Raw genomic sequence first — 15,466 nt, forward strand, 5'->3', positions numbered from 1 at the left:
TTGGGTCTTCTTAGCAAAGGGGATGGAGAGATATGCACATAACAATTTCCAGTCATTTTGTTATTTATTTATTCAATTTCTCATTTTGAATGTCTGAAAAGTGCTATATAAATAAACTTACATTACCTTACTTCTCCAACTTAGACTACATTTTGCGGATTTATCACATAAAATAAGATTTGGAAATATTGAAGCTGGGGGGGGGTCCCATACATTTGTAAAGTGCAGTATATATAAAAGCATGTTGCACCATTCTGCTTGAAAAAAAAAAAAACGTAATAACGGTGCAGAGATGTAAGCGTGACCAAGATCTATGGCAGGGTGTGGTATATAAATGACTGACAGCATTCATGCCTGACATTTAGGGGCGTGGCACAAAAATGCATTGTGATCCATCTTTACAACTGAAGTGGGCAGGGCCAAAGAGACGTTAAAATTTCCACATTGAGCAGCAGTTTCAGAATAAACGACTGGCACCATGAACCAGTTTGACAACTCATATCATCGCCATTTTAAGAATGCAAAACAAAGGAAGAAGGCGGGGGCTTGAAAACCATGCGGTATGGCAACAATAACCACAGATTCATCTTCCTAATCCTTAATGCAGATTATCATGGTATTTAAATTTTATATATACAAATTACAAATAAGGGCTAAAAATTGGGCCTAAACTAACTTCTTTTTTCGCCCTTGAGGAGCTTACACACACCCTGAGCTGGCACAGCGTCAGCTGAGACACACCGGCTGTTTTCCACTGATCGACACGGCTGAAAACATCTGTCAACACCCATCATTAAAGTTCAACTCCGCCAGCTTTCGTGGAGCTTCCTGCCAACCCAGATCAGGCCGACGCCGTTTGTCTAATTCTTAAGAGTCGTGAGTAGTCAGAGACAATCCAGTCAATTGTGGCCGCTGATTTACAGGGGAAAAAAACAACGGTAGATGTCAACAAGTCAGCAGCTAAACATCCAAAGTGATGTCATGTTGGTGAGGCATAGCTGAGCAGTAACCCCACATACTTTCATCCATATTCACTTGCACGAAGTGGTGAGTAAACGGATGACAACCTATTATTTGTGTCAACATATTTATCTATCCACTGTATCTGTCTATTTCTAATTATAGTATGTCTTTCATTATTAAACAGTTATGTCAAACTCCTGTACATATCTGTTATCACTTGCTCTGTGACAAACCTCCCCCTCCCCTCCTCGCACACTCAGACATGACACGAACAACAGAAGCAACTGCCAAAACATGAACTCGTAAGAGCAGAACTCATAAATCTCTTCATGTTTACAGCCTAACCTTTAGGAGACGTAGACTTCCTGACGCCAAGACTGCAGGTGACAGATACACACCTACGCTTACGTGTGCGCAGAGAGTCTGCGGATAACACGCGAAGAAGGACAGCTGCACGCGAGCATACGGCCGAATGACAGATGCACCACGTTCTCTTACATTCGGCTGCGCATCTTCGGGATTTGGACTCATGAAAGAGCAAAAAACAGCATGCGATGAGGTTCCAGCTGTGGATCCATCAGCATTCAGTGCCATGAGGTGTTTGGCGGGGCTGGATTTGGCGCAAAAGTGCCGGGCCCCGGTTTTTTGTTATATGCATGCACACATCATCGGCTTTAATGTCATATTACCTTTTGGCTCCTAATGAGGTGGAATGATTAAGCACTAAACAAGTTAAATTATTGTTAAGGAGAAGATCTGGTTGCACAAGTTTAAATTTAGTGTGGATTTTTTTCTAATCCACCCAAGGTCAAGATTATACATACAAGCTCACATTTAGACAAACAACTCCTCTGATTTCAAATAATGTAGATTGTAGCTCTGCAACACAATTATTCTAGCCATCAAAAAGCATCTGGCTTAATTCTAGCAGAATATTTAACCCTTGTTCTTTAATTATCTGTTGTGGGTTGAGGTGTGGGAGTTGTTGGGGCCCCTTCAGAAAGCCTAATGTAAACCTTCAAATAGCTGCTTTGATGATCATCATGAAACTGTGTCTGACTTTCAACCATCTCACGCAAACTTTTCCCCTACCGTGAAAGAAAATTGGTTAGGATGTTCAGAAACAACCCAAGAACAACTAACATTCAAGTCTATCACATTACACTGGATGATGCTGGAACACCATTGTCTCTGACCGCAGTGAAGCAAGTTCAATATCACAACGGATCAAGAGGGTCCTGATAAAGACAGAAGACCCTGTCCAAAACCTGCAATTAAAATTTGCGGTTGGCCACATGGACATGCCAAAAGCCTTAAGATAAAGGTTCTATAATCAAACGAAACAAAACTGAGCTAACAGACCACAATAGCAAGTAGAATATTCGGAGGGGTCAACAAGGCTTTCAGGGATCCAAGACCATTGATCAACTAGAGTGGTGGTTGCATCACGCTGAGGATCTGTTTTGCTACTAGTTGTACTGGATCATCGCACAAGGTGGATGATATGATGAAAAAGGCGGTCTGCTCCCAAATTCCTTAGCTTTACCTCAAATAATTTGTATCTGAGTGTATTTTAACGGGAGAAATGTGCTTTCGTTTCATCTGTACTGTTGTGTGTATAGCTAGATGACAATAAAGTTGATCTGATTTAATTTGAAATCAAAAACAAAAGGCTGGAAACTGTGACACAGCTGGGTGTTTCAGCAGAGAGGAGTGGTTCCAAAGAAACATCAAAACTGGTTTTGGATTGGATCAAACAGTGAACTTCTGGCTAGGTCTTGTCAAAGACTCAAGTGTATTAGAAATGTATGGACTGTTCTTGGAAGCCGACTGTGGCAAGAAAAAAAAATATGGATGAGCACTACAATTTCTAATAAGAATAGTTAAATGTCCAGGCAGACTTAATTGCAAAAGCTAGCTGGGGCTGCCATGTGACTACTCTATGTGTGTTTCTACATTTGGGCAGGGATGTCTAAACTTGTTTAGCCACAAGCCTCAAATCGCCAAGGACCCAAGGGCTAAGATTTTTTTATATTAAAAACACAAAAACAGTTTTTTCACTTTTTTAATACACAGTAACACAATATTTTTTCTAAATATAAGCTGTCTGATTTTCCTAAAAAAAAAAAAAATTGTATATATCTGAAAATGAAAAAGAATGTAACATAGAAAGGATTATGCGTGTTATATATATATATATATATATATATATATATATATATATAAGGATATATATGCGAAAGGATTATGCGTGTTATATATATATATATATATATATATATATATATACATATACATATATATAAAACACGCATAATCCTTTCTATGTTTTACATATTCTAATAACGTGGTGGAATTGTGGGTCGCCCCTTCATAGAGAATGTTGCTTTATTTAGCCAGGTTTTATGATGCTTGCACCCCTGTCCGTTTTGGATAACTTACTGGATATGACTTGAGAGAAAAAAAAACTGCTTTATAAAAGATGAATACTTTGTGTTTTGCCCATACCTTCCATCATAAAAAGATTTTAATGCATATTTTTTGAAGGTCTCACATCAGTAGCGCATAAAAATAATTCCAGGGGCAACAAAATAGCACCAAGGCTGTACTTTGTACACCTCTGCATTTGAGCGTTTTAGGATAATTTAGACCTCGTGTGGATAAGATTAAAAAACACAATAAATTCAAACCTGTGCCCTTAATTTAGATTTTCTATTTTTGATGGAGTTTTTTTCTAGAATTCCTCCACCGGTCTTCTGTCTGCACCTCGGGTTTCTTAGTTTGATCAATGATTTGTCTGCTTATTTGCAGTCTCATATATATCAGCTAAAATACTTCTTGTAAATACCTACTCCAGCTCATCTGGACTGTTAGTGTGTACCAGATTAGGTTTCCCTTTGAATGCAAGGGAAACCCTATTTATTTCCCTCCTAGATGTTACCGGCATGTGGATGACATTTAACGTTTTTGATTTGATTCCATTTAATTAAATATATCAATGGAAGTTCTACTTTTAAGAAGGAACTTGGGGAAATTAACAATGAGCACGGTGGTGATGATCAACCACAACGGACAGTTTTCCAAAAGCTGTTTCCTTGTATAAGCGTAAACCACTTCATTTGACTCTTCCCTCACTCCATATGCTGCCATCTACTGGTCAACTGGTGTAGATGCCGACAAATTGGCCACAAGTCAGCCAGAAATAATGCTTTGTACATATCTAAACCATTCTTGAACAGTATGTCAGTCCTGTAGACTAAAAGTAATGGTGCAATTAATTAAAATCTAAGGACTTATACACTTTTCAAAAGTGTTAGGTACTGGCATGAAAATGCAATGTAACTATATGTTCATTAAAGTTGATGAAATGCACCAGTGACTTCATTTTAAGTAAAATTGGGCTGTAACTTACAGTTTTTTTTAAACAGCTATGATTCACAGCTTAGTTCAGTTTTGTTCGTTATAGTTTGTGCCTGTTTTGTGCCCTGCTAAAGTACATTGCAGGAAAAAAATTATATCCAGGAAAGCAGGGAAGTGGAGCCAATTTTCAACTCGATAAGGATGACAAATGTGATGGACTCATCACATGTGGATAGATGAAGAGATTGTGGAGCTGAGGAAAGTATCAAGATGATGCAGTACTCAACTATATTGACAAAGTTAGGGATCTGACACAGGTCAAGGACAAAAGAAACCAAAATGTCATATTTGGAAATAATGTTCGGAAACTCATAAAGAATTTTTTTCAGGAAAGAAATCTTATATTTGTGTTTGAATCTTCTGTACAGATGGTCGCTGTAAATAGTTCAGAGTACAATTAATGCCCCCTTTTTTAAATGTAGTACTATAAACAATGTTTTTGCTGTTAGGGTCATCATGCAGGCCGTCTTTCTGATTATGATGAATGAACGTGTAAAGGTGCAAGTGAACAAATGTAAAGAACGCGTAGGGGTTCACAATAGGCTAATTCCAATCCATAAAATCATCATATTAATGAATTAGTATTATACCAAAAATATAATTATATTTAAACTAATAATGAATGAATACAACATTGTTTGGGGCATCTTACTTTTGATGTTTGAAATGTTAAAATACCCAGAAAGGATCAAGAGGTGTGGAGGACAAAGAGCGTGTATACAGCGCACAGGCAGAGGAGGCGGGGGACACTTTTCACCGTTACACTGAAAAATTATAGAAAACTTTAAAAATCTGTGGAAATATTTAACAGCAGTATTTTCTTATCATTTTGTCACTCAGTAAAGTAAAAAAAAAAAAAACGATCATGTTTAGCAACAGGTCAAATAATGTACTTATACAAATCTTTTGTTGTTGTTGACGTTTCTGAATCATAGACAGCAGTTGTGAATGCGACGTTCAGGCCTGTCTGGTTATTGGCGCCACCTAGCGGCAATCAAGCCAAATACAAACATCATAATGTGTTGCCGAAGTAAAGAGGAACTTCAATGTTCTTGGTTCCGCTTAGAGTGTCCCTCCCTGCAGTCACCAAACATTAACTATGAAAATACACCGAAACATGTGTGTGAACGTATTGCTTTAACAACGAGGTTGTGGAAAATGCAGGAAATGAACCTGCGCATGCAGCCGTCTGCACAGCACACCGCCTTCCAGCGCCGCCGCCGTTCATGCAAACGCGGACGAGTCGACACCCCTTCATTCGAAGAGACCATGTTGCCTAGCAACGCCCTGCCAAGTGGCCCAGGGGGCGGTGACGAGGCGCTCAGCTTCCGCAGTAATTACAGCGCATGTGTGTAAATGTATGTTTCTGGGCCATACCAGGTGTGTGTGTGTGTGTGTGTGTGTGTGTGTGTGTGTGTGTGTGTGTGTGTGTGTGTGTGTGTGTGTGTGTGTGTGTGTGTGGCTGTACTGTAGTTTCACAGTGCAACCATATTTAAAAAGAGCTCCCATGAACACACTAGGCAGCACAGAAAGATTAGATTAGAATAAAAAAAAGACCACCAGGCTTGATTCCAAAGCAGCCGTTTTATATTATTTATCTTAAACTGAATGACTTATAACATTTCTTATAAGGCCATATTTACAAATCTATACATTATAATCCGTGTTTACCTCTGAGAACATGCATGATTCATTGTGTTTTCTTGAGAAAGAACCAGTGAAAACCTTTGGTTTAAGCATTTACAGCCAGCATACTTCTCTTGTGTGTGCACAGTTTCCTCAGTTGGTGGCACATTTCATATGCCTTCTGCTCGGCGAACTGGGGGCTCGGACTCTTTCCCGGCTAAGGTCAGTGGGTTGGAAGAACCCTACGCCTGGGCCAATCCAGCCCCACAGTGTCAACATGTTGACCGTTTGCAATGTAATTTCCCAGTGCCAGCTCGTCAGTTGTTCAGAAATCTTGCTTCTGCTCAAGTTCTCTTATGTTCACGTTTCACAGAGCGAGACACTTTTCTGTGACAGCTGCTTCGGAAGGGGAACTGCCTTTATTGGTATAGTGCTAGGTCCCTGTTGATGGTCCATTAGTCAGCACATTAGTTGGCACACTGATTAAATGTACAGTTTTGACAAAGATCTCACAGATGGATTTGTGAGGTAACCCTGAGATAAATCTATAAAAAGCATGTGCGGAGTGTAAATGCAATCAGAATACAATGGTTTCCTCCTAAATTAAATGCATTTAAGTTTAGGATTGCACAAAGAACTTGCATAATTGCAGAGTTGAAAGGAAAGTACACATGGTTTTTAAAAGTCTTCATAAGTAAAATAAAGTCGAATAGTGCATTGTATTTGTATTCAGCCAACTTTAGTTTGTCCTTTGTAGAAAACTTGTTGTGATGCAAATAGAACTACAAGTCTTTTGAGGTATGCAGCTAAAGGCGTTTGCAAATTTAGAGACTGAAATGTTTACCCATTGTTCTCTGAAAAATAGCTGAATGTATAGTCTGACAGGATGGAGAGAGCAAGTGAATGGCATTTTTGAAAAGTCTTGCTACAGATTCTCAAGTGTGAACTTTGACTAGGTCTGAACGATTCCACCGTAGCTCTGACTGGATGTTTGGGGCCCTTGTCTTGCAAGAATGAGAACTTCTTTCTCAGGCTCAAGTCTTTTTCTGCCTCTAAATAAAAATATATAAAAACAATCACCTTCCAGAAGGTTTCTGAATATTACTCCCCTGAACTCTGGTGAGCTTTCCTATTCCTGCTGAAGGAAACACTCCTACAGCAAGGTGCTGCCACCACCATGTTAAACCATGGGGATGGTGTGTTCCTTCAGAGTGATGTGCAGTGTTAGTTTCCCTCCACAAAAAAAGCATTTTGCATGAAGGTTTTGGTTTCCATCTGGCAGAGGCACTGTCTTCTATATATTTGCTGTGTCCCCATACACAAGTTGTGAAAAACTGAACTTCTTTTGGCTAGTTCTTAGGGATAAAATACTTATAGTTGTACTCTTGAAGGTGTTTCCCTCCTGAGCCGTTGATCACTGCAGCTCCTCCAAAGATGCCATAGTTCTCTTAGCTGCTGTTACTTAGATTAACGCTGTACTTGCCAGTTTATCAGATTTGGTGAATGTCCTCGCCTCAGCTGTGTCATACTTTAAAAAGACAGCCTATATACTATTTACTCATATGGAGATTTTAGAAAGGCAGATGGATTTGATAAAACATTATAAAACATTTAATCCCCAGAACATAATTTGTGGTTGGAGTGACGAAAATTCCCAAAAGGTCAAGGTGTCTAAATACTTTGACAAGGTTTAAAGAGTATGGTTATTTTAACAAAAAAGTTCTTAAATATAAATAAGTTTGTCATACTTCTAATAAGTTAAACCTCTCTTTATCTTTTGTTAAACAATATGGTGGTATCAAATGTTCGTCAAATGACTGTTTGACTATAAAACAGGATGTAGCAGAAAACAAGTCAAGATTTTGCTGTAAACTCGTTAAGACCTTTTTTTTTTCAACATAACCGAAGCCCTCATCCTGAAACCAGCTCACACACGCCTCCCTTTCCCGTTTGCCCAACCCCCCGCCATCGAAAAGTAGTCCTCGCCCTTCTCCCTCGCTCTCACCCCAACATGACTACGAGTATCGCCGCCGCGGAGCATCGCGGGAGCTGTAGTTCCACGCCCGCTAGCACGTTTGAGAAGGCGAGGCCTCATCAAAATACAACTCCCATCTCGACCCTCGCACGCCGAGCCCCGTCGTCCAATCTGAATATGTGGGAGGAGCGCGTCCGCCCACAAAAGCCACAGCTATCTCCCCGTTATCGAGCCCAATTGTGTACGAATTAAAGGGAATAAGCTCAAAATACAAACGCTGGTGGCGGCTCGCTCTAGTTGCGCGGCGGACGGCGACGAGACGTCCGCGCGTCGTGTGGCGTCGGGGGGGAAAAAAAGCGGCGGGGGACGGAGAGGCAGGAGCAGCGAGGAGGGTGTTGTCCTGATGCTTAAATGGAAGTGGGTGGGCCTCCACGGTCACACACCGCCAACTTCTCTGTGGACATCGCTCTGACAAGCACAAATTAGCTCGTTTATGGACTGCCTGTCCGGCGAGAGCGACAGAAGACGAGGGCTGCGAGGAGTCCGGCGGCGCGGAGACGGTCGCGGCGCGCGCTGTTGTTTCCGTTATTTTCGGGGGGCTGCTTGATTGTGCCTTCGCTTGGCACCGCCCTTCCTGGCTGGTGGGTGGTTTCGTCAAACGGGCTGATCGGCTACGGCCCAGAGTCGAACATATAGGCCGTCCTCCGCCTCCGTACCCGGCCGGCCTTCTACCGTGAACTACACCCTCTCCCTCTCGGTATATTAATGCGTTATGAGTGGTAGGTACCCTCCCCCCTCGCCGTCTCCACCCCTCTATCATTCTCCCTCTCTTTCCGCCTGACAGATAGGAGGCTCCATGCCCCCCTTTGATATTGATGATGAGGTTACTGCTTTATCTTCTGCCTTTATTGATCAGCTTGGGTTGACTGTGTCTGCTTTATGCTCTCGTTTTATCTACAGTCCACACTGTCTACATTACTGCTTGGCTTTACCCTGGGACTTTATCCTGGGAGTGATCATACATGAAGGAGAAAAAACATGCTCTGAAATAATACTTTCTTTTTTTTTTTCTCCCCACACAGACTCGAAGAAGGAATCATCTGGAACAGAAGGAGGGAAAGCATCTAAACGGGGCAAAAGTTCAGGAACACAGGTAAAAAAAATAAAGAAAAGGGAGGAAAAGGCAGAATTTTTTTTTTTTTTAGTTCATTAGTTGTTTTTTCTTTTCTTTCTTCTTTTTTTTTTTTTTTGCATTGCCTGTAGGCCAAAAATGTTCTCCCTCCCTCTCAGTCAGTCAGCCAGACACCTCTGGGGGCGTTTCTCTGGTGATTTCCACTTCCTGCTTCTGTGCAGCCCTGCTGAGAGCCAACCCAAAGCCTCATGAATAAGCTTATATGGCTGTCACACTCCAGCAGCTCTCCTTTTGAATTTGTCTTTTTGAATTACAGTGAAACTCTTTCAGTTCCGCCGATGGCTACATATCTCAAATACCTGCACTTTTGACTGTTTTGGCTCTCTTGGTTTCTGTGCTAAAGCGTACCTCCAGAGGTTGCAGATGCATGCGATCGCCCGTATTTCCATGCACAACCATTTGCTATCAGTAGGTTATACGAACATGTAAACCTAAATAATGTTGAGAGGTGTGTGACATTAGACGTTCGCCCATGACCTCGTTTACAAAAAAAGGGAGGAGAGAGAAGGCAGCGTTTTTTTTCCCCAGTGTTCTGAGAAAAGAGAAATGTGGTTCTCACATGCCCACCCACTCGCTTCCTGTAATACCGCCCACTTCCACTGACAGCTCTCTGTCTCTTTGCTTTCCGTGTTTCTTTCTTGTCAACCATGTTTTCTCCATCCCTCGCTATTCCCCTTTGTTTTCTAAATGTTGAATTGGGTAATTGCTCACAGGGATGCTTTTGCACTCCTTTCCTTTTTTTTTTATATGACTTAGTTTTAAAGTGCTTCGCAAAAGTAGAACATAGAACATTCAACTTGTTTTACACTCTGTCATGATAAAAATACAAACATTTTTGCATTTATTTGAGTTTTTAAATGACAAACACAAACATATTGCATAATGATGAAGAGAAAGAAAACTGTTTCATGTTTTTTTTTTTTTTAAACACAAAAAGTGTGGTGCATTTGTATTCAGCCCCCTTTAGTTAATGCTTTTTAGAGCCATGTTTCAGGGTAATTTTCAATCGTCTTTGCACATCTAGAGAGTCAACGTTTTGCCCGTTCATCTCAAAACAGCGCATTCAGATTGGATCAAGAGTATCTGTGAAAACTAATCTTCGATGTTTTGTCAAGTTTTCTTCTTCGCTTTAGGCTAAATCATTCGGTTGTAGCTCTGGGTGTATATTTGGGGTTTTTTGTCTAACTGGAAGGTGAACCTTTGCAGCTTCTTACAGGTTTTCCTCCAGTATTATTGTGTATTTAATGCTCGTCTTCCAACCATTTGTGACCAACTTCCCTGTCTCTACATTAGAAAAGCATCCTCACAGCGTGATGCTACCACCACCGTATAACACCGTCCCTTGGAGTGGTTTTTCAGGGAATGTTCATTTTTAGTTTCCCCTCACACATTTTTCATGAAGGCCAAAAAGTTAACTTTTTGTCCCATCTCCAGATGTTTACTGTACCTCCTAAATATCTGGGTCTTGTCTTGTGGCCACCCGTCAATACATTTAAGCTGATAAAATGTGAAAAAATATCAATGTGTATGAATACCTAAGCTAAATATCGCATGTTCATCTATGTGATGTTTCTGCGAGCAGTTGTCCGTGCCTTTTAACAAGCTCTCTTTTCATCACTCCTCCCGTCTTCCTTTTTCCTCCAGGATTCCTCTCAGCCATCTCCGTTGGCTCTGCTAGCAGCCACCTGCAGTAAGATCGGAGGGCAAGGGGGAGCAGAGGGGTCCCAGGCCCAGGCGGGTGCCCAGCAGATCCAAGTCCAGGCTGGTCAAATCCAGCTGCAGGCAGGTCAGCTTCAGGGTCAGATAGTGGTGGACGCAGCCGGGGGCCAGGCCCTGGTGCCCCAGCAGCTGGAACTGGTCCCCGCTCAGTTCACAGGGAACGGCTGGCAGATCATTACAGCAGCTCCAACCATGGCCAAGGAGAACACCAGTCAGCCTGTTGCCGTTACAGTGGCCACCACTTTGGCCAATGACAGTTCACCTGGAGGACGCAAGGTAAAGGTCATTGGGGAAAATGGTGGCTTTGACAAACTTGATTTTTATATTTATGCACAATTGCTCGTGTTACAACTCTTCTCCTTTTTCGGCAGGTGAAAACCACAAGTGGCACCAATAGTGTCCCAGCCAATCAGCAGCAGCAGCAGCAGCAGCAATTCCAGATCATCCAGGTTCAGAACCTGCCCAATGCTGGAGGCGGCGTCCACTATCAGGTCATTCCTCACCTGCAGACTGCGGATGGACAGCAGATTCACATCAACCCCCAGCCGGCCTCCATTGGGGCCCTGCCTGAACAGGTTCAGCTCATCCAGACCCCAAACTCAGGCCAGACCCAGGCCATCCTCCAGCCAGCCAACCAGCAGGCTATCCTACCAAGCACAGCCAATCAGACGGTCCCGCTGCAGATCCGTCCTTCTCAGACTTTCCCAATTCAGCTGCAGACTCTGCAGGGCTCCCAGACTCCTGTTATGACCACTGTGCCCATAAATCTAGGTGGCATGACCCTGGCTTTGCCGGTGATCAACAACGTTGGCGGGAGCGGGGCAGTGCAGCTCATCCAATCAGCAGATGGCACATTCTCTGTTGCTAATGGCAACCAGCTGGTGACAACAGCGGTGACAGGAGGAGGTCCCGCTGCAGCCAGGCACTGGGTCAACACCTACAGTAACCGAAGGGGACAGCGGGTCTGATGGCACTCAGGGGGTTTCTGCTTCCCCTGAGATTGTCCCCGATAACACCCAAGTACAAAGCAACGAGGCAGACTCCCAGAACCAGGCCAATGGTCTCCAGAACCAGTCAGATTCGGCAGGAACCATCCAGCAAGTGATCGTGGGCCAGGTGGGGCACCAGCTGGTGCAACAGATCCAGCTGCAACCCCAGGCCCAGAGTCAGGGTCAGACACAGAACCAGCAGCAACCACAACACATCCAAACCCTCCAGCTGGCACCAGGACAAACTCTACAACCAATTCAGGCCTTCCAGAACCCAGCGCAGGTTCTTATCCGTGCTCCGAACCCTGTCAGTCCTCTGGGCAGATCACCTGGCAGACCCTGCAGCTGCCTGGGGGAGTCTCTTTACAGGGCAGTCTGGGGGCGGCGGTGCCACAGCAGCTAACCCTGGCGCCAGTGGCTGGTGGGGCAGCGGTAGGGAGTGGGGGACTGGTGTCCCTGAGTGGAACCCCACTGACGCTGAGCGCGGCCCAGATCAACCCAGGTTCTGGTGTGCAGACGGTCAGCATCGCAGGACTTGGCACAGCGGGGGTTCAGGTGCAGGGTGTACCTCTCACCATTACTGGTCTACAGGGTAAGCACATAGATTATCTGAAACATGTAATGTACAGTTCTCACGTTTACAATACAGTATAGAAACCTGTTATGCCAACCTCCCTGCACAGCCAATTAAAATCCAACATAATACATCAGATTTGGATCTTGTTTTTCAGCTTCCTCTGCATGGCTCTGTTGTCTGTCTGCAACAATGTGCTCGATTTAAGTCAAGATTTTTTAATGTTTAAATCTCTCATAGGTCAACCACAGGGTCAGGACACGGTTAAAGTTCAGCCCACTCCTGTGACAGTCACTGTTGGCAGCGTGGCCTCAGGTTCATCGGTGAGTCCAGGACCAGCTGGGCTCTGTTCAGAGCTCATCGGACCAGGAGGGACTGCCCAGCAAGAGGCTGCGACGCGTCGCCTGTTCCTGTCCAAACTGCAGGGATGGAGAGGGAAGGTACAGATATGAGGAGTGGCTTGGACACTATTTTCTGTTTATTCAGCAGAGAACAATTCTCTTTTATTTAAAAGGCAGAAATATGTCTGAATCATTGCCATATGATTGAATTCAGTTTATTTATAAAGCAGCAATTCAAAAATTTTAAAGCTCTTTACAAAGTCAGTTCAATACAGACAGACGGTTTGGTTAAAAAAGTTTCCTATCTAAGGAAACGGCAGATAGCATGGAGTCATCGACTTGCAGCATTCACTCCTGAAAGAGAATGTAGCGACAGTAGACTGTCGCGTGTATTGTGTTGACTTTGCAACAATCCTTCATATCAAGCATGTATGTAGCGAGGGGTGGAGAGAAAAAGTCCATTTTAACATAAAGAAACTTTCAGCAGAACCAGGGTCGGTGTAAATCTGTTACGATCAACAGAGCAAAAATAAAAAAGAAACAAAAGCACTGATCCATGTAAAAGAAAAGTAAAAGGGTAATGACAGTCGGTCGCATTGAAACCTCACCCGCTTTAATCTTGAAAATCCCGTTTAAACTCACTATAAATTTACGAGAGGAAGAAGAGCTTACTAGGCCACAAAGGATCGATAAAAATGCCCAAAGCTCAGTCGCAAAAGCTAATGTCCAGCCGGACCAAGCTAGCAACTTTACGGCTGTCGCTGAAACAGGGATTCCCAGGACTAGTATTTAAGGCAATAGAGGACTTAAAATCTGATCTTTAAGGAGCCAATGCAAAGATCAAACTGGATATTGACCAGCTAGGCCAAGAAATCAATGGTAAACTGGACAATATTGCAACCGATGTACAAAGCCTATCACAGTGGATGGATGAAGTGGAGGCCCATGTGAACCAGATGGAGGGTTGGGCAGAGGAGGCGACGGAGGCACTGCGCACCTGCCTAAAACAGCAGAGAAACCCTCAGCTCAAGATGCTTGACTTAGAATCACATTCCAGAAGAAATAACATGTGTCTTAGGGGTGCCAGAAGGGCAGCAGGGGGACTCTGTAGTGCAGTTTATTGAGAAGCTTTTGCAAGCTAGCTGCAACCACCGGAGGGCTTTAACCTTAAAATACAACGCGCACATCGGGCTCTTGCAAGTAAACCCCCGCCTGGAGAGTCACCGAGGGTTGTCCATTGTCAACTTTCTGGAGTTTTCTACGAAAGACACAATCCTGAGAGAATGGTGGGAAAAAAGGCAAGATACAGGTGGGCAATGCATTCATACGTTATGACCATGATTACGCACCCAAGAGTGTTAAGAGGCGCAGAGAATAAAACGGCATTAAAAAAATACTCAAAGACAAATAGAATAGAATTCAACAAAGGCATACTTTCCAAACGCCGTTCACTAATATGAGGATCCACTGGGAGACGGGCATGCGCACATATGGCAGTGCTCAGCAAGCCTATAAGGCTATAAGGAGCTGAAGAGACGCAAATTTCAAGTGGAGGAGCCGGTTACAGCCGATGGAGGGACCAGCGTGGAGACGCACCTTTGGGAGCTACTGGGCTGGCAGCCGGCGAGCAGCAGCAGGCCCGCCGTGGTGCTCAGAGCGAAGGCCAAGTTGCACAAATTCCAGAGGGAATAATATGATTGAAAAAAAGCAGAGCACCATGCTACAACGCCATGTTTTTCAGGCAAGGAGTTGACAGGTTAATTTTTATTATTGTTCCATGTGTGTTTTCAGGGGTCGCTAAATCATTTAAATGTCTTTGTTACTATAACAGTTACATATGATTTAAAAATTGCTTATTTCAATGTAAATGGCTTGAGCAGTCCGGTGAAAAGAAAAAAGGTTCTAGCCAAATTGAGAAACGATGGGATACAAGTAGCTTTTCTACAGGAGACTCATATGTCTAAGCAAGAACATGAAAAATTCAAAACATTAGGGTACTCAAATACATTTCATAGCTGGTGTAAAAATAGTAGGAAAGGGGGGTCAGCTACTCTTATTTCCAACTCTTTGAACTTTGAATTAATTTCTCAAAAGGCAGGTAAAGAAGGCAGGTTTATTATTATAAAAAGTGAGAATTGATAATGTGATGGTCACATTCGTAACAGGAAGTTTTTAAAACTTGCTTTTTGATACGGTAAGCACATTAAGTGAGGGAATTCTAGTTTGTGCTGGAGATAGGAATACAATCCTAAATTATGCGATGGATACAACCAACTCCAAAAAACAAAATACTGGAAGGTCAAAAGATCTTAATGTTTTAATTAGAGAGATGGGCATGTTTGATATCTGGAGCGATTTCCATATTAGAGCGAGAGATTTTACCCATTATTCTCTCACACATAAAGTCTAGTCCAGGATTGACTTTTTTTTGATGAACACCACAGACAGGTTTAGAGTTCAGGAATGCAAAATTGGAACATCTGATGTATCTGACCACAATATTGTTTATTTGTCTATTCACTTAGCTAATCTACCAAAAACAACTTTATGGTATTTAAATAAAAGCATTCTCAACAAGGAAACTACAATACATGACATTAAGAAGGAAATAGCAGAATGTGTAGAGGATAATAACAATAGTCAGGTAAATCCTGCTCTGGTTTGGGG

At 42.8% G+C, this 15,466-nt stretch overlaps 1 pseudogene; it reads left to right on the forward strand.

Moving 5' to 3' along the window:
- Positions 1 to 8,172: 8,172 nt before the first annotated feature.
- On the forward strand, positions 8,173 to 13,022 carry LOC118565198 (annotated as a pseudogene).
- The last annotated feature ends 2,444 nt before the right edge of the window (positions 13,023 to 15,466 follow it).

Source organism: Fundulus heteroclitus, chromosome 13, assembly GCF_011125445.2.
Source record: "Fundulus heteroclitus isolate FHET01 chromosome 13, MU-UCD_Fhet_4.1, whole genome shotgun sequence".
NCBI classification, from domain to species: Eukaryota; Metazoa; Chordata; class Actinopteri; order Cyprinodontiformes; family Fundulidae; genus Fundulus; species Fundulus heteroclitus.